At 44.2% G+C, this 26222-nt stretch overlaps 1 protein-coding gene across 1 annotated transcript in view; it reads right to left on the bottom strand.

The window, feature by feature from the left end:
• Nucleotides 1-26222, bottom strand: part of PKNOX2 (PBX/knotted 1 homeobox 2) — a 3383295-nt gene that overhangs the window by 2691156 nt on the left and 665917 nt on the right. Inside the window, exon 4 of the mRNA XM_078683923.1 lies at nt 22701-22769. The gene's annotated coding sequence lies outside the window, so the exon portion shown is untranslated. The remainder of the gene's footprint in view (nt 1-22700; nt 22770-26222) is intronic.

Here is a 26222-nt window from a genome sequence, read left to right as displayed (position 1 = left end):
GCCAATACCGTAATAGAGGGGTCTCCATTTCTTATAACAGCGGAGCATTAGAGGCCTGTTAACCCTCTCCCATCAGTACTTAACCCCTTGGCTGTCCCCTTCCCTGACGCTGAAAAAATGAGAGGTAAACCAGAGATAACTGGTGTTGAATGCCTCTAGGAAAGTATGGACATACTCCAGTTAGATTTTATTCCCCTGTTTGATACAGATTTAATATTAAATAGGAGTTTGCTTCTTAAATGTCTCCTGGAGATTAAAAGTTTGAAACTTATTCAAAGTAGTGATATAAGTTTAGTCTCCATCCTAAATACAGAAGTTGGTTATAAGTTGAGGGTAAGGTTTAATTCTAAAATTATTGCAAACCTTATATTACAATGGGCAGAAGGCCTACAAAGCAGGGGGATTTATGTCATTCCGTTCTTTGAGAAACCCCGAAATAGAGCCCTCGACAGTAGGTCTATGTCAACTCACTCACTTTCAGATAGTATGGATTGCTCGTATGTAACAGAGGAATTAAAAATCTGTATTACAAAAAAATGGTAGACAAGTAAAACTTAAAGATTGCACCCCCCTTTTCTTTAAATGGAATTCTAAAGAAGAAAGTGTAAAATGGAACTGGTTACTCCGTGTACTATCGAGCAGATCCAACAGTAAACATCCACAACAGCCATGCTTCTAACAGTGAACTAAAAATAATATCTTGCAATGCTGCAGGAATAAAGAATAGTAGGGAGAAATTACAATACTGATATGAATTAGATGCAAACATGATTAGTCTTCAGTAGACCTGGTATACAGAGGAACTGTTATGTAAGTATTATTTTACTTTAGACTGCAAAGCAACCCCATCCAGGAGGGGACATGAAAAGGGAGGGGTGGCCTGCTTACTGTTAAATAAGATAACATGGAATTATGATTACCATAAAGATCCTAGTAATTTTTTGGGGCAGTAACGTTGTATAATCTTGATAATAATGTAAAAAGTCCACCACTGATGTTGATAAATGCCTATATTCCATCGGATGCCTCTTACGGTGCACTCTTAAAGGCGTTTTTTTCCTACATTAAAAAAGTTAATGATGTAGAACTTCCCCCTCATATAGTCCTGGTAGGGGATCTGCATTGTAACATTTCCAACTCTACTTTGGACATATTCCGAAATAAAGAAAAAGAAGAATCTATGCAGATCCCACAAGTGCTCTTCCAACAAAATATTAGAACAAAGAGAGGGAAAATGCTTATTGATGAATTAACGAAGGTTGATGGAATTATAGTAAATAGAAGATTTCCTTCGGATACACCGGCTACCTTTACTTGTAAAACTTGTAGTGGAGAATCCATCTTAGACTATGTGGTAGTGGGAAGTACCTCCTTCTTATTAAAAGATCTAAGGGTCTCTAATTCTTCCTGTAGTGACCACAAAGTACTAACTCTTACCGTAAATTTAAATTTGATTGCAAACGATACATGTTTTATTATGTTATGTTAATGGAACTTGTATAGCATACGGTTACCCTGGGGTGTCCTGGCGCTGCGCATGCCTGCTAGGTGTCTGTGAAATGAGTTACTGATTGAAGAGACATGTTTTCAGCCCCCTTCTGAATGAGAGGAGATCTGATGAGTTCCTCAAATGGAAAGGGAGCTCATTCCAGGCTTTGGAGGCACAAGTAACAAAACTTCTGGCACCCCAGCTGGCTTGTTTGATCGGGGGAGTTACAACTAGTTTGGCCTCTGTAGACCGAAGATTTCTAGTGGGCGTGTACCACTTAAATTTCTGCCTAAGATGGTGGGGGCCAATACCATTGAGGGGTTTTAAAGGCCTTACATAGGGCCTTAAAGCGTACTCTTAGCCTCACGGGGAGTCAGTGGAGTTGTGCCAGCTCTTTCCTTACAGAGACACATTTAGGAGTGCTTGTGAGTAATCTTGCAGCCACATTTTGACCGATTTGCAGTCTATTGATTTGCTTTTTTTGAGTATTTAGCAGTAGACTATTACAATAGTCGATTCCTAGCCATAATGAGGGCTGTGATCACTGTCCTTAGACTGCTCGCGGGAAGAAGATCTTTATTTTCCTTATTATCCTAAGGATTAGGAAGCAGGCCGAGACCACCATGCTTACGTGGTCACCAAAGGAGAGTTTATTGTCCATAATTACCCCCAGGTTTTTTGCTTTCCTGGTGGGTGATGGGCAAAGGCCCAGCTTGTCTGGCCACCACTCATGTGTCCAGATATTGGGGTTATTTCCAAAAATAAGAACCTCTGTTTTGCCAGAGTATAATTTTAGGCAGTTGCCTGACATCCATCCAGAGATGGCCTTCAGGCATTTATGAAACCGAGCCCCAGTTTCCTTCTCCTGAACATGAGTGATTGATAACACTATTTGCGTATCATCTGCATACGAAGTTATTTGAAAGCCGTGCGACTTGATCAGGGCTGCCAGGGAGTTCACATAAATATTAAAAAGTGTAGGACTTAATGACGATCCCTGTGGTACCCCACAAGGGAGAATAAATGGCTTCGACCTATGGTTGTCTAAATCCAATGTTTGTGAACGTTCCGACAGGAATGACTGCAGAAGGTTCCATGCTGCCCCTAGAACCCCTATTTCAGACAACCGACCCATCAGAACCTCATGATGGACCGTGTCAAAGGCTGATGACAGATCTAATAATATCAGAAAAGCATTTCCACCTCTGTCCTGCGCCTCCCTCACCTCCTCAGTGGTTTTAATAAGCGCCAGCTCTGTGCTGTGATCTGCTCTAAAGCCATATTTTGAGGGGATTGTTGTTTAAAAGATATGAGCTGAGTTGTGTGTTTAACGCCTTTTCAAGGATCTTATCTGGAAGTGGGAGTCTTGAGATAGGTCTGTAAATGCTTGGATCGCTGGGGTCCAGGGTAGATTTTAATAAGGGAAGGATAGATGCCTTCTTCCACTGGCTAGGGAATATGCCTGATGAGATAATGTTATTGAACAATGGTGTGAGGGGCGATCGTATTATTTCAGGGATTTGCCTCAATACTGAAGCCGGGCAAGGGTCTTTCGGGGAACCTGAGCGCATGGAGTTTAGAAGTTTTATGACGTAAGGAGTTTCTAGCATAGTAAAATTGGCTAATATCAGTGTGTTTGGTACCATGCCCGTGGCACTTTTGTTTCCTTTTGTACTAGGCTAAAAGTGGAGAATATTGTTTCTACTTTTTGTTGGAAATTTTTGGCTAGTGTTTGCGGAGCTCTGGGCTGCTTTGGGTCTTGACCATGTCTGAACTGGGGTGGCAGAGTGGGCTAAAGCACGGTGATGGATTAAACCCAGATCTGTTGACTGGGTGTGAGTGTTTGATTGGTTCAAATGCTCCGTCCATCACCACCCGCTTTTGTACCGCTTTGTTCGCCATAAGTTGGCAGGGTATGCTCAGACGTGAGTCCCTTGGTCACTTTGCCACCGGATTCAAGCAAACCTGGCTGAAGACGGCTGAAATGCCAGAAACCGGTCCTAGGAAGCTTGTTTTCGGTCCAGGGAAGGCATGGCTTGGCAGTGCGGGCTAGACTGTTCCCATGAGGCACAGGGTCAGACTGATTTGCATATGGCCATGTCTGAACTGGGGTGGCAGAGTGGGCTAAAGAACGGTGATGGATTAAACCCAGATCTGTTGACTGGGTGTGAGTGTTTGATTGGTTCAGATGCTCCGTCCATCACCACCCCCTTTTGTACCGCCTTGGGTCTTGGGAGCCTCAGGAGCCGCGAGTTTGGAGATAGTTTTGAAAAGTACCCTAGGGTCAGCTTTGGCCTGAGAGATTTGTTCTGTATAATACATTTTTTTGGTTTCCAACATTTTGTCTTTATACTGCCTGAGACTGGGTTTATGGATATCTGTATCCCTGCTTATAGAGCCTTTTCTCCACACCCTTTCTAGATGTTTGCAGGTCTGTATAAGTGTTTTTAGTTCTTCTGAGAACCATGGGGCAGATGGTTTCATCCTTTTAGGAGTCCATTTTTTGATCGGGCAAGATTGTTACAGGCTACCTCTAACCATTCTGTATATGCAGAGGCAGCATCTTCCACCTTAGAGGGGAAGGGGTACTTAGTATTTTTTAATACTTCTCCTAGCTCTTTACACTCTACGTTTTTCCAGACTCTTTTTCCGATGCTCCCTTCATGGGCAGGTTTGATTTTATGACCTATAGGCTCTGTAACCTCAAAGAAAATGGCACTGTGATCCGACCAGACCAGAGGGAGTACCGAGGTCACTGTCAGTGTCGGATTATTGGAATATATACCATCCAGGGTATGCCCCTTGCTTTGTGTTGATCCACCAATCAGCTGTTTAAGATCACCTGCCTCCATCAACTGCCCTAGAGCGATGGTATATTAATTGGATAGGTCCTCCAGATGGAAGTTAAAATCACCTAGCACAAAAAGGAGTCTGCGCATAGCCCTTCTTCGAGCAGTGACCCCAGCAAGGCTAGGAAACCACCCCTGGGTCCCGGAGGGCGATAGAGGAGTATCCCCTTGAGTGTATTTTCGGTGTGAGGTCCGTAGGCTAAATGAAAGAGTCTCAAACAAGGCATTTGAGGCCTTGTGAAATATGGGTTCCAGTGAGTTGTGGTATATAACTGCTAGCCCTCACCCTCTTCCGTAAGGTCGGTCCAAGGTGTTACAATGAAATCCCGGTGGGTTAGCATTAGCTAGGTCAGGCCCGGAGGCCTGATCCAACCAGGCCTGAGTTATGAGAGCCAAATTAACGTCTTGTTCTCCGATGAGTCGAGCACATTCCGTGCTATGTTTGATTAAAGATCTAGCATTCAGCAGCATGCATCTAAGGGGCAGCGGGCCCGTCTTATTGTACCTCCTACCTGTTCTATAGCTGGGTCTTGGAACAGGGAGGTCTATATTGTATGGCAGACATTTCTGATGTTTTTGGACATTCCTTCTAGGGGAATACAGGGACACCTAGAGTTACCTCCGCTAGGGTCAAGTTTGATCAGGTCCTCCCTAGTGTAGATCGATATTGTTTGTGCGCAACAGCCAGAGGGACAGGCCCTGTGGCCATTGAGGAGCATAAATGGGTTAGCTATAGTCAGGACTTCTATGCAGATAATGCAATGGCAATTAAGTATATTGTACTAAAGGAAGACCCCTCATCGTATGGATCGCCATCTGAAAAAGAAATTGGAATGGCGATCAGGGGTATGCGCTACTCCGGAGGTTTGGGCCGGATGAATTACCCATCACAGTTTTAAAACAAAATAGTATACTGTGGAGTAAAATTCTTTATCCGGTGTTCAGAAATTGCTATGCAAATAAAATGGTTCCGCCCTCTTGGAAGGGGAGTATATTAGTCCCTCTGTTTAAGAAAGGAGATCGAGCTGCCCCACACAACTATCATCAAACTGCACTTCTTGAAGAAGTCCGTAAAGTTTTTGCTAAATGCTTCTTGATCCAAATTAATGATTGGGTGGATGCAGGTAAAATTTTACCGTTGGAACAAACAGGGTTTAGGACCAAGCATGGAACAATTGATAACCTACCTTTTAAAATTTCTTTTTCTTTTTTAAAGCTGCAATATTTTTAATACACCAATTTCATATCATGGCAAACACAAGGAGATGACAGACGGACAACTAAAACTTTTCAGACACTCACCCCCCCTCACAGATCTGGGTTGAATCCATCATCATTCTTTAGGACACTTCGTAATCCCAGTTCAGACCCAGCCATACGCAAATCAGTTTTGACCCTGTTCCTCATGGGACAGTTAGCGCAAACTGCCAAGCCAGGTCTTTCGTGGACCAGAAACAAGCATCCTGGAACCGGCTTCGGAGTAACACCCCGCATCAGTCAGGCTAGCTTCAATCCAGTGGCAAAGTGAGCATGAACCCACAACCGGGGATACCCTGCCTACTATGGTCAAACAAGGTAAACACAAGGAGATGATGGACGGAGCGGTGAAACTCTTCAAACACTCACCCCCAGTCACAGATCTGGGTTGAATCTATCATCGTTCCTTAGCTCACTTAGCCACCCCAGTTCAGACCCAGCCATATGCAAATTAGTCGTGACACTGTTCCTCACGAGAACAGTCCTGCCAGTTCGTCTCCATCTTGGGTTGGCAAACTGAGTCTCCATCTCTCTATTTTTGCAGATTAATTGTCGCAGATGTCATCTGACCTGATCTTTCAAACAACTGAGAAGAAGAAATTACTTTATTTTTGAGTTGGTTTAAATAATAAAAAAGAGCGGCATTACCGCTAAAACACATAAACAAAATACAGATTGATTGATGAATTCTCATAAATTTTGTGAAAAAAACTTTTTTTTCTCTTAAAAAAAGAAAAACGGAGTACAATTGGTTCCTTCAGTCTTGTAATAGTGAGTCAAGCTATAAGATACATAGTTCTTGTGTGAGCTGCGAGCTGATTAACTACAATTTATCACTTTGCAAGCGTAACCGATTCATATTCTCTGTCTCTCTTTTCTAGTTAGTTTGCAGCTAGACTCAAAAACGTTATTGCTTTACATGCCAATTGTACTGTAGAGCCTCCCAAACATTTTTTTACGGCGGATCTGCAGGTCCTTATTTGTTGTCTTTCAATTATTGGCCGCAAAAGTTCTTTCCGTATGGTTAATAATGCCGGACAAATACAAAGTAGGTGGAGCAAGGATTCGTCTCCTTGTCCACAAAGGCGGCAGTCCATTGAGGACCAAGTCCGTTTCCATTTTGGGGTTAGGTCTTTGGTTGAATAAACTCCCAGTCTCAATAATGTCAGTTGCTGCTTCATGCGAATTGCAAAATGTTCTGACAGGTATGGTTGAGGTTTTATTATTTTGTATGTTGGCAACACAATCCATGCTTTGATTTTCATGGTCAATGAGGCTTTATCCTTTTCTTGAGATATTTGATTGATCATTATATTGACTATTCGTTTGAACTCCGAGTAGGATAGTGTTGTGTGCCAAGCATCCTCTAACTTTAAAGCGTCCATTGATTGCTTTAAAAATATATGAATTGAGTTACTCAATCTGGATTGCCTTTCAACCTCTAGCCAGCAGCAGTGTGCCAGAGACTCTTCCACTGCTGCCCGCATTCTCCAGTAGTATTTTAACAGAACTCCTTGTCTTGACTGAATCTGTTTTTTTAACCTAAATTCTAATCTGATCCGGGCTTGAGAGATGTGGCGTGGAATTTTAAATACGTTTTTGAAGAGACTAGTTTGGGCGATGTTCAGACTTATGGCATCCTATGTGTTTAAGAGTTCTGAACCATACGTGATTGAAGGTAGGTATTTTGCTGCCACAAACTTTAGTAAATGGGTCGTCGAACTGTCACAGATTTTTTTTGTAAGATTTTGAATGCAAATAATTGCTGTTTTGCTTTTGTTTTCCGCTGTTCTAAGTATTGCTTGTAATTAAGGTGGTGATCCAAAGTTACTCCCAGGTATTTGTATGTTCCCACCTGGTCCAAGCGGTTCCTGTTGACCGTCCAAGTGAATTTTGGTATTTGTTTATATGGACTCGAAAAACAAATAACCTTTGTTTTTTTAAAGTTTATGTCCAATTGATTTGAAACTGTATATTCCGCAGGTTGGTTTATCAGATGTTGGAGAACGCAGGGGGTTTGAGATAGCAGCACAATGTCGTCGGCGTATTGCAGACTTACTATTCTCACGTTCCCCAGTTTTGGGGGGTCACCTAATGTCGAACGTAAGTTATTATCAAAGTCAGCTGTATATATATTGAATAGTCAGGTGGCTAAAACGCACCTCTGTTTTAAGCCATTGGTAGTGGTAATTTTGTTTGTTAAGGTTCGACCATCCCCCATTTTTACTTCAAGTCTGTTTTATTATAAAGAACCACACCCATAATAGGGTCTCAGAAACACAGCGTTAAGCCTACAACCCCAGGGCGGGGCCGGCCGCGACAGATAGCAGTAATCAAATCATAGGTGCCATACAGAATGAACTATCGAACACAGTGCCTCGCCTACAACCCCAGTGGGGCCGGCCGCGTGGCTTAATAAATACAAGCTGTCATAACAACATGGTATGCTTACAACCCAGATCTCGTGGCCCTTGGGGATGATGCATCTGAAGATTGATCTAATATACTGTAGACGGCCCAACAGGGCGCCACGATCACAGAAAAGGTCCGTGAGCGGAATAGGAAGTAGAAAGAGGTAGGGGGAAAGCATAGAAATGGAGAGAAAGAGAGTTCTTCGTGAAGACTGGATAAGCTTGCGCCGCATGGTTGTCAGCCTCGGGGGGGGCAACCTAGATAGCTTCTATGGTGTGCAAGTGGGCTAGGGGAGCAGTCTGTGTGGGTCTATAGGGGCAACAGCATCCGTCCCCCATTTTTATTTGAACCCATGTTTTTGAATAGAGGTTTATTATTGCGTTCAATAGGTCGGTAGGGACTCCCCAAGATTCCATTTTTGCCCACAGGGCTCGTCTGGGGACCTTGTGGAAGGCTGCCTTGAGGTCCACAAAGCATGCATACAGAACTTTAGAGTTTGCGATGGCTTGGTTAGCCAAAAGCGTAACAGCAGAAATATTTGTTAAAGTGCCAATTCCAGCTCGAAGCCTGTTTGTGTGTTGGGGATCAGTTCAGTACTGTCGACCCAATCCTCTAGATCTTTCAGCAAGTTTGCAGCGTAGATTTTTACCTCAACATCAATGAGGGCTATTAGCCTACAATTTGAGGGGTTTGAACGAGCTCCTGATTTAAATATTGGGTGTAATATGCTTCCTCGCCAGGAGTCTGGGATTGTGTGAGATTCCAGAATATGAGTGAACAGTGATGATAGATGTTTAGACCAAAATGCTGGATCTTTTTTAAATAGGGCGTTGGGCAGGCCGTTTGGTCCCGGCACCCTGTCAATCCAGTTTTTTTTATGGCATTCAGTACTTATTTTTGTGTGATCTGTAGATCGAAGATTGATTGATCTGACCCTGGAGTTTCAGATTGGACCTCGCTGAGGTGTGCCTTCAGGTTGTTCGACTTGGAGGTTACCGTGAACTTTCGAATTCAGTTTACAGGTCTTGCAATTTGAAGCCTTCAAGATTAATTTCGGTGTCTAAGCCGTCCAATGCTCTCCAACTGAGGTGTCTCTGGGAATAATGGCGCTGAGCCGTCGCGCCTTCGGTGTGTTGTTTTTGACGATAGCCCCGGGGGCTTTCTGGGTGTTGAATGTGGCTTGTATATGAGCTCTCCATGCGTGCTCCGTTATGTCAGAGTTGTGGTGCCAATTTTTTCCATTTGAGAAGACATTAATTTGGGCCCAAAACTCTTTTGAATTTTGTTGTCGGCTAACATGGAGCATTTTTGTCCAAAGTTGTTCGTTATATGTGCGTTTTGCCGCATAAATCTCTTTTTTTAAGTCGCTTTTCATTTGTTTAATTGTGGTCAGGGCCTGCTGAGGGGGTTGTTGGCCTTGAGTTCGGATTTGTCTGAGAGCTTTATTTAGTTGTTTTTTTTGTCCTTAGGGTGTGTGTGTACCATACAGACCCTCCTGTCCTGGCGGATTTTTGGTATCTAGGACTATGTGAAAACTTTCTATTCAGGCTATTGATAAGCAACTCCCAGGCCTCTATCCCTAGTAGTTTTGCATCGGTAGTGGCCAATGCTGCTGAGCAGAGCTCCATAATTGCATCTACTGTGTTGTTGTTCCATGTTAATTGATTTAAATTGTACAGTTGGGTGAATTGGGGGAGGGCACTGGTTGGCCGGGATTTTACTCAAATGTTGGTTAATATAAAAGATTGAGGGTAGTGGTCGCTATCTACTCTTTCTATTATTTGAAAGTTTGTGATGAAGGGAAATAGGTCTGGGTCTGCTAGAGTGAAGTTGATAGTTGCTCCTGATTTTGCCGTCACTCTTGTAAAAGCCGCCGGGCTGTCTTGTGGGCCTCGACCATTTAAAGTATACAATGATTGGTTATCCAATAATGCAGCGCATTTTTTGCCTGAAGTGTCACGTCTAGTTGTGTTTCCATTTCGGACCTTTATATGAGTGGGTAGGTATTTTTCTTGGGCTTGCATCAAATTCATGTTGAAATCCCCGGACAATATTATATGGGCATGTGGGTAAATTAGCTTTAAGATTTTGATGGCGGCAACCAATTGTTGGATGTCTCTCCCCTTATGCTTATGAGCTGGGTGCATATAGATGCTCAAAATTAGCAAGGTGCAGGTGATGGAGACTGTAAGTATGATACATTGCAACCAGAAGGAGTCTAGGTCGATGTTTTTTTCTACCCATGGAATATCTGTTGAGATATAAATTGATAGGCCGCCTTTGGCTCTTCCACGTGCTGACTCCTTTTTTCCTGAAATAAGATGTTCTTTGCAGCCTACAATAGGGGTGTGTGTTATCTGCCAAGTTTCTTGCAATAGCAGTATGTCGTACTGTAGGATTAAGTCAGTGAAGTCGTTTTCCTCTATTTTTGATGCTAGGCCGTTCACATTCCAGGAGCAGATTTTACAGTCCTGCAGTGTTTTGGGGTTTTTATGGATTTTTTGTATTCATGCTGCTCCTTGTTGTGTGTTTATGGATCTCCAGTACTGGTTATCCTCTTTGTTAGCTGTTTCTGAGTGTGGAATTGGAATTGGAATTGGAAACTGATTTGTAGAGCGCGTAGCTACCCTAGGGCGTCCCAGCGCTGTCGATCGACCTATGTTTCCAGAGGGGGAGGAAGACTATGGGAAGAGCCATGTTTTGAGTTGTCTACGGAAGGCCAGTAGGTTGTGTTCTCTACGGATGGAGATTGGCAGGGAATTCCATAGCTTTGGGGCGTTGTATGAGAACAGTCTCCCTCCGGAATGGGTCTTATAGATTCTGGGGGTGCTGGCCAGGGAGAGGGCGTCTGATCTCAGTTGCCTGTTGGACTGATGTGGTTTGACAAGAGAGCTCAGGATCGGTGGACCTCTGCCGTGCATTATCTTGTGTGAGATGCAGGGAGTCTTAAAGGTAATCCTTTGTTGAACTGGGAGCCAGTGCAAGCTTTTGAGGGCTGGTTTCGCTGAGCATTTTGACTTGGTCCCTGTTAGGATTCTGGCCGCGGCGTTTTGGGCGCATTGTAGTCTATGAATGACCGAGGCGGGGGCTCCCAAGTAAAGGGCGTTGCCATAGTCCAATCTGGAGTTTACTAGGCCCTGCATGAGCAGCTTCCTAGATTGGAAGGGGATTAGATGGAGAACCTTCCTAGCTGTTTTAATGAGGCCAATGCAGGTGCCTGCAGTTTTTCTGGCCTGAGATTTAAAGTTAAGGTCTTGGTCTAGCCAGATGCCAAGACTCTTGACTTCTGTTTTGGGGGTGGGAGGGGGACCCATACAGTCTGGCCAAATGAGAGATGGGGGGAATTTGCGAGGGTTTCCCAGGAAGAGGATCTCGGACTTCTCGCCGTTCAGTTTAAGGCGTGATTCGCACATCCACTGGAAGATGTTTTCCAGGCAGGCTGCCAGGTTGTCTAGGCTGTTATTAGATTGGTTGATAGACACCACTAATTGTGTGTCATCGGCATACATAACTGTTTTTATGCCAAATGGTGTTGTGATGTCTTCTAGTGGGGACATGTAAACGTTAAAAAGTGTGGGGCTCAGGGATGAGCCCTGGGGGACCCCACACTGAAGCGAGAGTGCTTTCGATTGGACAGTACCGTCAGACACTTGGAAGGTTCTCCCTTCCAGGAAGGATTTGATCCAGGACAGGGCAGTGCCAGATACTCCTACCATGCTGAGCCGATGGATAAGGATCGCATGGTCTACTTTGTCAAAGGCGGCACTCAGATCAAGGAGGATCACTGCCACTGATCCTCCTTGCTCTATGATGGTTCTTGCCTCCTCGACCACAGCAAGTAAGGCGGTGTCTGTTCCATGTCCTGGTCTGAACCCCGTCTGGGAGTGGAGCAGAAGTTTGTTGGATTCTAGGAAGAGAGACAGTTGGTGGTTAACGATGCGTTCGGCCACTTTGCTGATGGCGGGGAGGAGAGAGATGGGTCTGAAGTTTGATGGTTCCAAGGGGTCGAGGTGGGTTTTTTTTAAGAGTGCCCTGACTGTGGCTTTTTTCCAGTTGTCTGGGACTATGCCCAGTGCCAGGGAGGCATTGATGAGACTAGTGAAGGGAGGGGCGACCGTGGGGGCGACCAGTTTTAGTTTACTCATAGGAGCTGGGTCCGATGGAGCCCCACTCTTGACTGATTGAAGAGTGGACAGGAAAAGTTCTATGGTAATCTGAGCGAAGGTTTGGAGGCAGGGGGCCTCTGAACCGGAGAGGGGGGTGAAGGGGGGCGGGGGAGTGTTGGGTGGAGGGAGGGATTTTAGGATATTAAGAATTTTTGTAGAGAAGAACTCAGCTAGCTGGTTACATCTAGTGCCTGACGGGTCTGGCATAGGTGGGGGTTCTGGGGTTTTAGTAAGGAGACGTACTATGCGGTACGTTTCTTTGGCCGAGTTGGATGCAGCTAGTATTTTTTGCTCGAAGAAGGATGCCTGGGTGTTTTTTATGCAGGTTTTATATTGTCTGAGAGCGGTCCTGTACTCGTTCTTGCTTTCAGTAGCCCAGTCTCTTCTCCAGAGGCGTTCGAGCCTTTTGCATCTTTTCCTTAGTCCGCGCAGTTCCTGCGTGTACCAGGGGGACTTAAGAGTTCTCTTTTTACTGGGGAGGGGTTTGACTGGGAGGATGTTATCAAGGGATTGACTGATCCAGCCACGGAGTTGGGTGTCAGCTCTGGAGGGGTCTGGGTCAAGACTCGGAGTGGTAGAGATGAGTACTTGAGTCCAAGAGGTTGTATCCAATTTTTGCCACGGACGGGCTGGTTCTTGGGGGGATCTTTAGCCGGTGTTTCAGACGAAAGTAGAATCTTGAAAGGGATTACGAAGTGGTCTGACCAAGGGACAGGGAGGGGGGTGCTCACTACTAGACTCGACAAGTTGGTGAAAATTGGGTCTAGTAGGTGGCCCTTGGAGTAGGATTACCTTTCAGGTGGAGGTTAAGGGAGGCTAGGTCTTTTTTTAAGTCTTCGGCGATGTTATCTGAGGGGTCGTCGAGATGGAGATTTAGATCTCCTAGGACCGTAAAATTGGGATACAAGCAGGAAAGAGAGGAAGTGGACTCCAAAAGGGAGTTGCAGAAGAGTCTCTGCTGCCCTGGGGGACGGTAAACTAGAATCCCTGATAGGGTTGTGGATGGGGGTAGGTGAATTGAAAACAGAATGTTTTCGCAGTCCTGGATTGGGCTGTCCTTAAAGTGGCAGGATAGGTAGTCACGATAGATAATCGCTATTCCGCCTCCAATCCCCGAGGATCTGTCATGATGTTTAATAAGATAGCCCGGAGGTAGAGCTTGAACCATGTCTGGAACTGAGTTGGGGTTGATCCAAGTTTCGGTCAGAAAGAGGACCTCGTACTCCGAGTTTTGCAGCATCATGTTAATTTCCGTTTGGTGTTTGGGGAGTGATCTGCAGTTGAGCAGGGCCATCTTGATCCAACGCGGTTTCGGAGGAAGTCGAGGTGTTAGCCTGTAGGGGCAGCTTGGACAGCAAGATTGTCCATCCTTTAGAGGGGTCGTGCTGTAACAGGGATTGGGGATGGCGTCCATGATATTGAGGAGGGCTTCTTGGGTGTACCTCAGAGGTATGGGAATGGCTGAATCAGGGGTCCTGGGCCTCGGGCTCGGTCTGGCGCGGACGGGCGCAGACGGGCTTACCTTGGGCGCGCCTTGGGCGCGCAAACGGCGCTCCCGCTGCGCTCGTCCGCTGCGCTTCCGGCCGAGGCACATGGTTTATCGGAGTGGAGGGGGAATGTAGGGGGCGTGGCCAAAAAAGGGGCGTGGCCTCTGTCCTCGCCGGTAGGCGTCAGGAGGTGTGTTTGGGCGGTTTGGCGTCAGCGCTAGGATCCGCTGCGCGGGCCGAGAGGGGCGAGCGAGTGCCCTGGGGTAGATGCTTCTCTCAGGTGAGTTAAAAACACACAACAATTTAGTGACAATCAAATGTTTTTAAAAAGTTACAAGTGACAGATAGCGCTCCCGGCTTTCCGCCTCAGGAGATAGGTCCAACTAACAGGGCGCTTGTGGTTCAGCGCTTTATATGCACGGCGGGAGTGGGCGTGGCCAAAAAAGGGGCGTGGCCTCTGTCCTCGCCGGTAGGCGTCAGGAGGTGTGTTTGGGAGGTTTGGCGTCAGCGCTAGGATCCGCTGCGTGGGCCGAGAGGGGCGAGCGAGTGCCCTGGGGTAGATGCTTCTCTCAGGTGAGTTAAAAACACACAACAATTTAGTGACAATCAAATGTTTTTAAAAAGTTACAAGTGACAGATAGCGCTCCAGGCTTTCCGCCTCAGGAGATAGGTCCAACTAACAGGGCGCTTGTGGTTCAGCGCTTTATATGCACGGCGGGAGTGGGCGTGGCCAAAAAAGGGGCGTGGCCTCTGTCCTCGCCGGTAGGCGTCAGGTGGTGTGTTTGGGCGGTTTGGCGTCAGCGCTAGGATCCGCTGCGCGGGCCGAGAGGGGCGAGCGAGTGCCCTGGGGTAGATGCTACTCTCAGGTGAGTTAAAAACACACAACAATTTGGTGACAATCAAATGTTTTTAAAAAGTTACAAGTGACAGATAGCGCTCCCGGCTTTCTGCCTCAGGAGATAGGTCCAACTAACAGGGCGCTTGTGGTTCAGCGCTTTATATGCACGGCCGGAGTGGGCGTGGCCAAAAAAGAGGCGTGGCCTCTGTCCTCGCCGGTAGGCGTCAGGAGGTGTGTTTGGGCGGTTTGGCGTCAGCGCTAGGATCCGCTGCGCGGGCCGAGAGGGGCAAGCGAGTGCCCTGGGGTAGATGCTTCTCTCAGGTGAGTTAAAAACACACAACAATTTAGTGACAATTGTTTTTAAAAAGTTACAAGTAACAGATAGCACTCCCGGCTTTCCGCCTCAGGAGATAGGTCCAACTAACAGGGCGCTTGTGGTTCAGCGCTTTATATGCACTGCGGGAGTGGGTGTGGCCAAAAAAGGGGCGAGGCCTCTGTCCTCGCCGGTAGGCGTCAGGAGGTGTGTTTGGGCGGTTTGGCGTCAGCGCTAGGATCCGCTGCGCGGGTCGAGAGGGGCGAGCGAGTGCCCTGGGGTAGATGCTTCTCTCAGGTGAGTTAAAAACACACAACAATTTAGTGACAATCAAATGTTTTAAAAAAGTTTCAAGTGACAGATAGCGCTCCCGGCTTTCCGCCTCAGGAGATAGGTCCAACTAGTGTGAGATTGTAATCATAATTTGTCTTATAGATTGAGCTTCATCCTTTGTTTTGCCCAGATTCTCAGGACCTTTCGCTCCTTTTAGTACGCCCTCTGTGCAGTAGGGCTGTTGTAGGGGGCTCGGATAACAAGGAGGTTCAACCTTTTTTAGTTCTATACCCCATGATGCGACTACCTCCTTGTGCCTTAAGATCTGTTCAGTGACAGAGTAATTTATCTAAGTGGCTGTTGTTATTTCAGGCCCTATTTGGTTTGGGTTGGGTTTGAATTCTATTCTTTCTAAATCCCTGGATGTAATGTGTTTCAAGGCAGGTAAAGATTTTAGTAACCTTATTATTGCACTTCGATTCAGTATATCGTAGGCTCCCCTCGATTTATAGTGTGGGACCAATTCTATCTGGCCTTGAGCGGTTAGCGATTGTGTTTTAGTATGGTCCATCGGGGTCCCTTTTGATGCTTCTATTAGGGCATGGTGATGGATTTCGACATGGTGGCTATGTTTGACTTGGTCTTGTTGTGTACTTTCAATGGGCTCTCTTAACCTCTGGGACTATGGATTGATTTTGATTCCATTATTGACAGTTCGCGCCTATGTGGCTCCTTTTCCTCTTAGTGCTGTGTCCTGTGTACAGACTTCACTTGTCTTTATCTTTTGTTCCTGTAATATTTGGATTGTATCTGTTTTTACGGTTTCTTTACTTTTTACGTTGTTTCGTTTCTTCTTAACCGAGGGTTTGAATATAACGTATATTTTACTTATTGACAAATTTTCCTTTTTTTGTGCGTCATTGTTTCTTGAGGCTTCAGCCTCTATTATTGTCGGGATGTTATCATTAGGCATGCTGACTGTGCCGCTGTTGCTTGCAACTCCTTTATCTTGTCTTTCCTGGGTGGATGTCAATTATGGTGGTAAGATGGCTTTGTTTGATTTGCTTTTCCTCGCTTTCCTAAGGCGTTTCCGTTCCCGCTTTGTGAGGGATGTTTTCAAGATTATTTGTTCCTTACCCTCCACAGCTTCCTTTGATAAGTTGGTTTGGTTGGGAACGGGTAAAAAGCCTTCCAAATGTGGCTGTTCATGTAGTTGTTTAGACCCTTTCTCAGCGTCTTGTGAATTTCTGCTTTCGCCTTTTTGAGCGTTAATTTCCTCTTTTAATGATTTGATATTTATATTGGGTGTGTCCCCACTAATACTGTCTCCTTCCTTGTGGTCTCTTTCCATAGATGTAGTGGAATTGAGTTGAGTTTCCTTGACTGCCCCACAGCTCTGACATTATGGTTGGGACAGTAGCGAGCTTATCGATTATTTGATAGCAATGGCACGTGTAATATGTGATATCTTGCGCATGTTGTACTTTTATTATCATGGTGTTTAGATCGTGCAATTTTTGTTCTATCCCCTGAACATATAGTGCTAAGACGTTTAATAGCCCGACTTGAGTATCCAGCTTGTCGGCATGATAGGTCATGGCTGATCCAATCGTTTTCATGGTGCATAATAACTGATTCTAAAATGGACCTGTTTGTGGACCTTACTGTTGTCCCATTGAATATTGTCCCCCTTGTTCCTTGGTATTTTGTTGTTGTGCAGATAGGTTGTGTGTTTCTAATTGACTGGTTAGGTTGAATTGTTCGTCCTTGTAGGAGTCGTAGGGCACTGGCTCCTTTTTCTTTTGTGCGATAGATCCAGCTCCAGCTGGTGTGCAGTTTGAATTTGAGTTTGGTTTATTGGTGTTTTTGAAGTAATAGAAAAGTGTTCTTGCCTGTAGACTGTTTGACACCCAAACTGGTCGGGGGGTTGAGGGTCTGCCGGGGAGTATAGTAATGTGCAGGAACTATCAATACTGTACTGCCAAAGCATTGGGTTGTCCTCCGTACTCTGCACTTCAGGACACTGCTGGGCAGTTTGCAGTTGCTGGTGTTGTTGAGTTAGTTCGTTTGATTGGACCTGGCTGGTCCATTGTGTGGACATGGACTCCCAGTTTAGCCCCGGGTCATTGTGGACTTCAGCCTGAACAGACTGTTGATGGGATCCTTGATGGTCAGTGAGTGAGCTTGAGCCGCCCTGTGTGGAACTGGCACCACTTATGTTTTCTAATGTGATGGGCTTAGAGTCCACTAGCTCTGTGTCTTCCTTATTTGCTGTTTTGCTAATGCTATGTTTGTGTGACTCGTTGCCTGGACTGCCCCTCTTGGTCTTCTTGGCTTCCTTTTGTTCGTTGACTACTTTGTGAGCCTTTTGCTTCTCCGGAGATAAGCTGCGACATACTTTTAGGAAGTCTGTAATAAGAACCCGCTTGTTAGTTTTGGTACTGGTTTTGATGGGGGTACATGTGGCTATAGTAAGGGTGTCGTTATCTTGTTGGATGTTGTTTCTTTTACTCTCCCTATTTTTTTTCTTGGTCTGATTCCAAATCAAGCTCCTGTTCCATTTCCTGTAGCTTGCTGAGGTTTATTGTTGCTGTTTGGTCCTCTCCCTCCTTTTTGGATTTTTGTTGCAAGTTGCCTGTTGTCCCCCTGACTTTTACTGATCTCATGGTGTGGTTTTGTCAAAAAAAAAATATATATATTTTAATTATTTTATTTTTGTTCAGTTTTTGGCCCACCTGGAGTGCCTTGAGCAGTGGTTTACTTGCTGCCGCCTTGCACCTCTGTGTCCTGGGGCAAGGTGGTCTTAGGGTTTTTACTTATTGCTTTGTTTATTAGGAATTTATTAGGTACTCCGAGTAATGGTCTTTGAGTCCCAAGTCTTCTTAATTTTGCTTTGGTTGCTTTTGTTTAGTGCCAGGAGGAGCTGCAGAGGAGTGGGACAGTGGAAAGGCAAGAGCGAAGGCGAGGGCAAGCGGGGCACACAGGGCAAGGTTGCAAGCAGCAAGGTCTAATCATGCTGCCTCCACCGGGCTCACTCTCACCGCGGCTGCCTGCTAAATGGTGGCTGCGCTTACCACTTACCGCGAACGCCCTCACGAGATTCGCAAGGCTCCTCTGTCTCTCCCGTCAGATCCGCTCTCACAGCCACATTGGCTGCTGCTCCCACTCGCTCACCGCTGGACCGCTGGGCCGTAGAACCGCGAAGCGAGGAGGCACTGGGTAGTAGAAACGCTCCCCTCGCGGATCACCTCGCCTGCCAACAACGGGAACGAAAGGTAAGGCAGGTCGATGAAACTGTTTGCCCCCCCCCCGCTTTGTCAAGGGCCGAGCGTGCTGAGGTGTGCCGGGAAGCCGGGAGAAGCTGGCAGCTGGCGTCTTCCTTCCGAGCTAATCCGAGCTGAACAGAGCCAGCTGTGTTCGAACAACTGTGAAAATGTCAAGTCATTGAAATTCCAGAACTTTAGTTAGAAATTCCAATCCTTGATAATAGATATTATAAAAGGGCTGCCACTTGACCTCCTGTCTGTTATAAGTAGCTGGGTTCAACCCATTTAGTCAGTGGGACCTGGGTAAGTGATCGATATATGCATAGGGGTCCCAGACCGGACACAGAATTATTTATGAAAAGTTTTTTACAATAATACAAAATCTGATCCAAACAATGAACATGTCCAGTGTTTTTATTTTCACTGCACACTTATTATCATTCAATGATAAGTAGATATCAAAGCATTTATATATACAAATTACGCCCACAAAGGGAAGGGAAAAGGGGTGCAGGGGAAAATTTAAGATAGTTGTACTTCACTAGTCATAAATTTACTTATATACACACAGATTCACGAATACAGTAGATACATTTTAATTGGTCCCCACGAGGGGCCACACAAAGAATGAGCATGAATCACAACAATTTCATAGCAAACAGACTCCTAATCAGCTGTATGAATCATGCTATGGTTAGGAGTTGATAGTGTAGATAGCATAGACTGCATTTATCTACTGTATTCGACTTTGATATCTACTTATCATTGAATGATAATAAGTGTGCAGTGAAAATAAAAACACTGGACATGTGCATTGTTTGGATCAGAATTTTTATTATTGTAAAAAACTTTTCATAAATAATTCTGTGTCCGGTCTGGGACCCCTATGCATGTATCGACTTGACCTCCTGTCAGCAGAGGTTCTTCGCCCAGATTATCGCACAAGATACTGCCAGTACAGCAAGAAGATGCTACATCACAACTGATGCAGATAACAAGCTGAGTCCAGGAGAAAGGACGCTTGAGCAGTGTGTGCTTTCTGACAGTCATAGCTTTTGCTGTCAACAAGGTGTGCGGTACATTGCTTCCCCCTAAGAAGTACCAGATTGCAAGTTCTACTTTCCATGCTGTCCTAGTGTAGCGCATTCAAGGATGTTTTAGGGCGTTAGGTTTTAAATGCCATTTTAACTATGTTAGAAATGTTCCTTTTACTCTTGTTTTTCACAACGTGCCTAGGTACAATAAACATCTGATATTCAGCTCCAGGACACCTTCGGGTAATCGTGCGCTTTACAAATACACCTGTTATATTATGTTATTGGGAGTTTTTATGAAATTCTGTGTGGTTATTTTACACATGCTGAGAAACAGGTTCAGCCTCATGCAATAAATGCTTTTAGTTTAACACCCTCATTCTTCTTAGTACCATTTGTGTGTGTGATATTGTAAAGAGCGAAATAGGTTTGTTTCCGATACCAGAGGCCCAGATTCTAAGTTCGGGATTCTTAGTAACCCCAAATAAATGATTCCAGTTCAGCAATGCATTAGGTGAGGCTCTGATTAGCTACAATAGTATGTCTTTCACATTCAGCGTTGGTGCATTGAACCAAGTTCATCCATGTCGTCCGTGGGAGTTGTAGTTTACACAATGTACTGTCTCTTTTTCTACATTTCCTTCGCCCCATCTCAAGCTCTCACTATCTCACTCAAACTTTACTAATCTCTCAACCTCTGTTTCTCTACCAACTTCTTTCTGGCACTGTGGATCTTTCTTTGTGGCAACTTCCCTTTCCTCTCTTTACTGTTTGCTTCTCTCTAGCTTGCCTATCTCTCTACTTTATTTCTACCCAAGACTTCAGTTTCTCTCTACTTCATTTCTTGCTCAGTAGTCTCCTCTTTATCTCTCTTTCCTTCTCTCATTTGCTACATCCTATTTGTGAGTTGAAGTCCACTCTCTAGCCAGTGAAGTATGAACATAAAAATAGGAGAGGAGGGACAAGGCAGTGAAAGCTATTTTATGATTACAAATATCCTTTAATTAAAGATACATTCAAAGTGGTATGTGTAAATGTTTCATTTTAATATTGTACACTATTCCGCTACACATCCACCACGTGACCCTTACTGTGTCTTTAGTATTCATTTTTTTTTTAACTTAATTTTAATTCTTTTGCAGATTCAATATAGCTTGGATGCGGCCTGAAGGTATTGGAGTGCCCATCCAGCGGCAGGGCAGGTATAGGGCCATATCAAAGGGGCTAACACAGTACCCCCCTCGATACCGCGCGGAATTGCCAAGGAGGCACTCCGTTCTTTTGAAGGGGTACTAGAAGAAACACGAATGAGATGTTCCCATAAGCGCTATGACACATTGAACACCTTAATAGAGGGATCATAGGAAGGAATATAGGGATGTTCTTTTCCCTGCTCCTATTTTTCATTCACTTAATTCACATTGCACAGTCCTGATGAAGCACACTAGGATCCATTAGGGACCTTACTTCCAGCGCGAAACGTGTTAACCAGGTTTCACATTTACGTACAAACACGGGTATTGAGAGCAGCAGAGTAATACCTCGACCTCTACCATATTTGTTATTAGAGGCGCCTCATCTCCCCCGGGTAATTCTTTTACATTTACCTCTTGGACCTACGAATAAAAATTGTCTTCAGGGTACCAGTGGGGTAATTTTAATACACTTGCACTTATCCCTTTTAGGCCCACACACCCACATGCACAACTGCGGCGTCTCCTAAAAGATCTCCGATAAAGAGCCTTCTCGTGGGGCCCGTGGAGGATAGCAGCACCACCCCCACGAAGAGCAATGCCCGATGATTAAGCATGACACTCACAAGAGTGTGTGCGGGCACTAATTTCTAAAGGAGAAATTCCCCCGTCTTCATCAGGTTGGAACCACATATAGAGACGTCATTCTATCTTATTTTCTCTTCTTAACTGAAGTAGGTTATTGCTTTACATATAGGAACAGTTACCAACCAGTGAGTACATGCTTTACAGAAGCACCAGTTATGTTACACAAGGACACATGCATTTATTGTAGATACAGAGAGATAATGTGATTTGTCAGAATCACAAGATGCTGGACTGACACCAAGAATCGAACACGGTTTGCCACCTCCAAAGTCAGCCACTCTCACTGTTATGCCGCATCTTCACCCTCAAAACAAAAGCCCTTATTTCTCTCCGTACCTCACTTATTTCTATACACCACACCATCCCTTACTTTCCTTCTGTCTAGCCAGCAACGTTTATACATAGGTAGAGGAGAGAAGGGACAAGACAGGGAAAGTGTATTAGGGAGAAAAGTACCAGACTTCACATGATGGAATAGTGAAAATACCCAGAGCACTGTCTTGTTTTTCACTGTTGCATATAGAATTACAATTTTGAAGGAGATATGTATGTGGAGATAAATATCTATCAATGAAAGCTACAGCCTAAGTGCTGTGTGAATATCCTTCACTTTAATATTATGCAGTAGTCCACTAAACATTCACCGAAATACCCTCACCATTGTTTTTTACAATGGAAAGAACAGACGTATTTTCAAGGAATTCTACAGCCATTTGATGGCAATACAAAACAAATCTAGCTCCATGAGCAAATGAAACCGCTTTATAAATGCTTCATCAAGCGTTCTTGTATTGTTTGGAATCTAAGTACTTGAACTGGTTGAAAATGGGTAATATATTCAAAGTTGTTAAAATCAAGGGGCCCTAAAATATGTATTGCTCATGGCGCAGAAAATCTTCAAGATTGCACTGGTCATCTTGCTTAACCCCTGGAGAGTTTTTGAAGGCAAGTTACAACACTGACTATGCTTTTTCAAGTGTATTCAGTGTCCTGAATTAAACTTCAAATAAATGCTAATGCCAAAGATGACTAATATTCAGAGCACTTGCATAGCAGGAGATTGCTCTCTTACTTTCTATTATTTTGATAATTGTTTTAATGTATTTGCTTTCCACTGTATAATAGGTCTCAAACGTATAGTTTACATTTTTCCTGATATGTATTAGAGCCCGTTTCCGAATTGATCATCATTGAGCACTATGACCCAGAGTTATGCACAAAAGGAACACATGGCCTTCTTTCAATGTAAAATCAATGTTCTAATTAAAATGGCTGTCACATTACACACGTTTCAAAAGCGCACTTCATTATTATTTCATTCTCTCTAATGTTCTGGCAGGGTCATTATCAATGCTATTCTTTAAAACCATTGCTACAAATCAGACATATACCATCCAGGCAGACTCTGCTCAGATACTCCTTACATCAACTAGACAGGACTAGAAGGGGTAAAAATGGCAATAAGTGTTACTCACAGTTCTGAAGCTCTTTCCAGAGACAGAAAGCATGGCCTGAGAGCCCATGAATCGGTCATGAGAGAGCACCTGCAAAATTAGAGCATATATGTGAATACGGGTCATCTTCAGATAATGTCCAAATGTACATTAAATAAATGGCCTAGGAGTGAAACTTAAGATGTAAGTCTTTGAAGTTATCTGCAACACTAACACTTCAGGTTTACAGATTTAGAAAAGGTGTGCAGTTTTAGAGTCTCAAACATTCAGTGCATGGACAAAAGTACCTATCATGCAGGTTAGGAAACCTGTCACAGGGTACATCATACAAAGAACATATCTCACCATAAGAAACAACATATTGATTGATGCATTTAGACTACAGCTAACTTCAGTTTAACTTTTTTTATTTAAATAAACATCTAGCAGAAAAAAACTTGTCTATCCTAAGTTGCTCTCAAAATGTCTTGCAGTTCAGGGATTTCTATCAAGCCCAATAATTTATCAGATCATATTCAGCAGCTCTGCTTCTCACATGGTAAACCTCTTGTATAGAGGCACAGTGGCAGCAAGAATCTCAAAAGCAGAGATTTGTAGTGTCTTGTGAGTTAGAGATGACAGGACCCTTTTGGTTCCCAACGGAATCGGTAGAACAGTGACGTAAGTCTGTGGGTGTGGGTAATAGAATTCATGATGTTGAATATTCAGCTAATGGGTACACGCTCAGGAATAAAATTGTGTAATACCAAGGTCTGTGAGTGGCGTGATAATTTGCATGTACCCGTGCTGGGGTAGGATGCTACAACTGGCGGGGAGATAAGGGATTAAGAAAACACTGTGACCTGAAGAACCGAGAGTGCTCTCCCGGAAAGTTTGCCTTAGTCCATTAAACTGCTCATGTATGCCACATGTCTAAGTCAAAGTGAAAATCAATGGTTGGCGTGTGTGGAGTCAAAGCGCCACTCCAGCCAGTGCTGGGCCTCTAAAGATAGTGAAAGCCATACAGAAAGTTTGTGGGTCGTCGGTTAGAATTTTGCTGATAAAGTTGAGACAAATGTATTGTGCCACAAAGCCATCATTCACACATTACAGCAACGCTAAAGGCCGCAACTGTCAGGTACAGAAAAGCCCCAAAGACAATTGCCAGGTGCAAGAAAATGCTGTGAGCAGAAGCAGGCAGGCAGTAGAAATTCATTAAAATGCAAATAGGTGTGAAGAGAGCAGAGCCCATGCAAGAAATAAAACCGATACTCGCCGCCAAAGAAGAAGACAGCACCTTACAAACGGAGAGTGGGCGTGGCAACCCAAATGTCAGCACTCCGCTAGTGCATAGCGAAGGTGCTGATACAAGTGGGCAGCAGATGCTGCTAAAGCAAGCTACATGCCCAGTATCAACAGGTTCACATGTTATGATGCTGCTGGCTTCCTAAAACCACATCTTCCCTTTGACACCGCCAAAAAGCAAAATATTGGTGACAGACGGACTGTCTTGAGCAAAACCTTCGATGATTTTATTGATGAGATGGAAGAAGCAAAAGACAAACCAATGCTGAATGTCAACTATGAAAGGTACATTTTCAGTCAAGAAAGTCACAGAACTAGTGAAATGCTGAATAAGTCTGTAGAAAGACTTGATTTGCTCATAAAGCATTGCAGTTCAATGATTTCAACAATAAAGAGGCCATGTATTTCACAGTCAAAGATGGTGCCTCTCAGATTCCTTCAGATGACGAATGCTGAAAGAGACACTCAGCTTGGAGTGTGTACTCATGGCTGCTAGAGCAGAAGAAAGGACTGACAGACAGGCAACTAACATGGAGGCCAGAAAGGCCCAAAATGAATCAGTGCTGAGTGTGAAAAGTACGTTGAAATACAAGTTAAAAGGACAATAAATTAATGTCTGCAATGAAAAAGAAGTTGTGTTTCTGATGTGAATTTTCCTTTTCACATGAGGGTAGATGCCCCACCATTGGACAGATATGTAAAGGCTGTGAGAAAGAGAACCATTTTGTAACAGTCCACAAAGTGAGGGAAGGACCAAGTACGTCACATCGAGAAAACAAAATGGAGGCATGATCAAGTGAGTCACGTCGAGAAAACAAAACGAATGACATAAAGTTCTGGACGTTACACTCTACGCACACACACAAAGCCAAGCGGCAACATCAGTTGTGGCAAGCAGAAACTGAACAACATTGAATGCATTAAGTTCTTCATCTAAGAGTTTGTCACCATCATTGTCAAATGACAGTGAGGAAGATGGATATCCTATGCCAATGTTGGCTGTTGGAAGATGTGCGCATGTAGGATTAGTTTCTTTCAAGGATGAATGCAGGTCGAAGCTAGGATAACAAATGGAAGTGCGAAATTCAGTTGGACACTGTCCTAAGATCACGCTGAAATTGAATGGATGCTCCATACCTTTTATCAAAGACAGTGGTGGGTCGATAAACATTATGCCAACTGTAAATTACAATGACTGCCTCCAGTGCCCCATTTAATCCAGTTAAAAACCAAAGTGTATATGTGGGTGCTTGGACGCCACTGCAAAGTTAAGGTTCATTCATAGCACCTGTGAAATATAAAAATATGAAAGTACAAGCTACGATTCATGTCTTGCCTGGCACTTCATCAAGTGCATGTTTACTCAGTTTCAGGATAGCTGCTGACATGGGGCTGATTTCCGTAAACTACAATGTCAAAGCCTATCATGAGATATTGTATCAGTTTTCGTCCTTGTTTCATGGACCAGGAAGACTTAATAACATGAACGTGCAACTTCACATAAATGAGGACATCTGTCCTGTTGCTCAAAAACATGGTCTAATTGTATTTCATTTACAAGAGGCTGTTGAAAAAGAACTTGAGACACTATTAAAGCATGACATCATTGAGCAATCCATTGGTCCTACGCCATGTGTATCACCCATAATAGTAGTGCAGAAAATGGATAGTGGAGGAGCTGTGAGCATCTGCGTGGATATGCACCAAGTGAACAAGGTGATTGAAAGAGAACAACATCCAGGCCCACACATTGCTGACATGATTATGCATCTCAATGGAGCCAAAGTCGTTTCCCCCCTTGACTTGAATAAAGGATATCCCCAGCTTAAACTGGAAGAGAATTACAGGTACATTACTACCTTTTTGACTCATGTTGGTTTATTTAGATACAAAAGACTTTGTTTCGAAGTGTTATCAGCTGCACAACTTTTTCAGGATGTCATTTGTCACATAATAAAGACCATCATAAATGCTTTCAGTTACAGTGATGACATACTACTCTTTGACACAACACGAAAGGAACATGATAAAGCTCTTGCACAAGTGTGTCATATACTTGCTGATGCAGGTATCACTTTAAATGCAACAAAATGTGAGTTTCAGCAAACCAAACTCAAGTTCTTTGGTTATTTCTTTGCTGATTAAGGAATGACTCCGTATCCAAATAAAGTGCAGGCCTTGTTATCCACTACTCCTCCACAGGATGTAACTATACTGAGATCCTTCCTTGGTATGGCCAGTTATGGTTCAAGTTTATAT

The sequence above is a fragment of the Lissotriton helveticus genome, chromosome 3_1 (assembly GCF_964261635.1).
Source record: "Lissotriton helveticus chromosome 3_1, aLisHel1.1, whole genome shotgun sequence".
Taxonomy (NCBI): Eukaryota; Metazoa; Chordata; class Amphibia; order Caudata; family Salamandridae; genus Lissotriton; species Lissotriton helveticus.
This window is presented reverse-complemented; position numbering and strand designations above follow the sequence as displayed.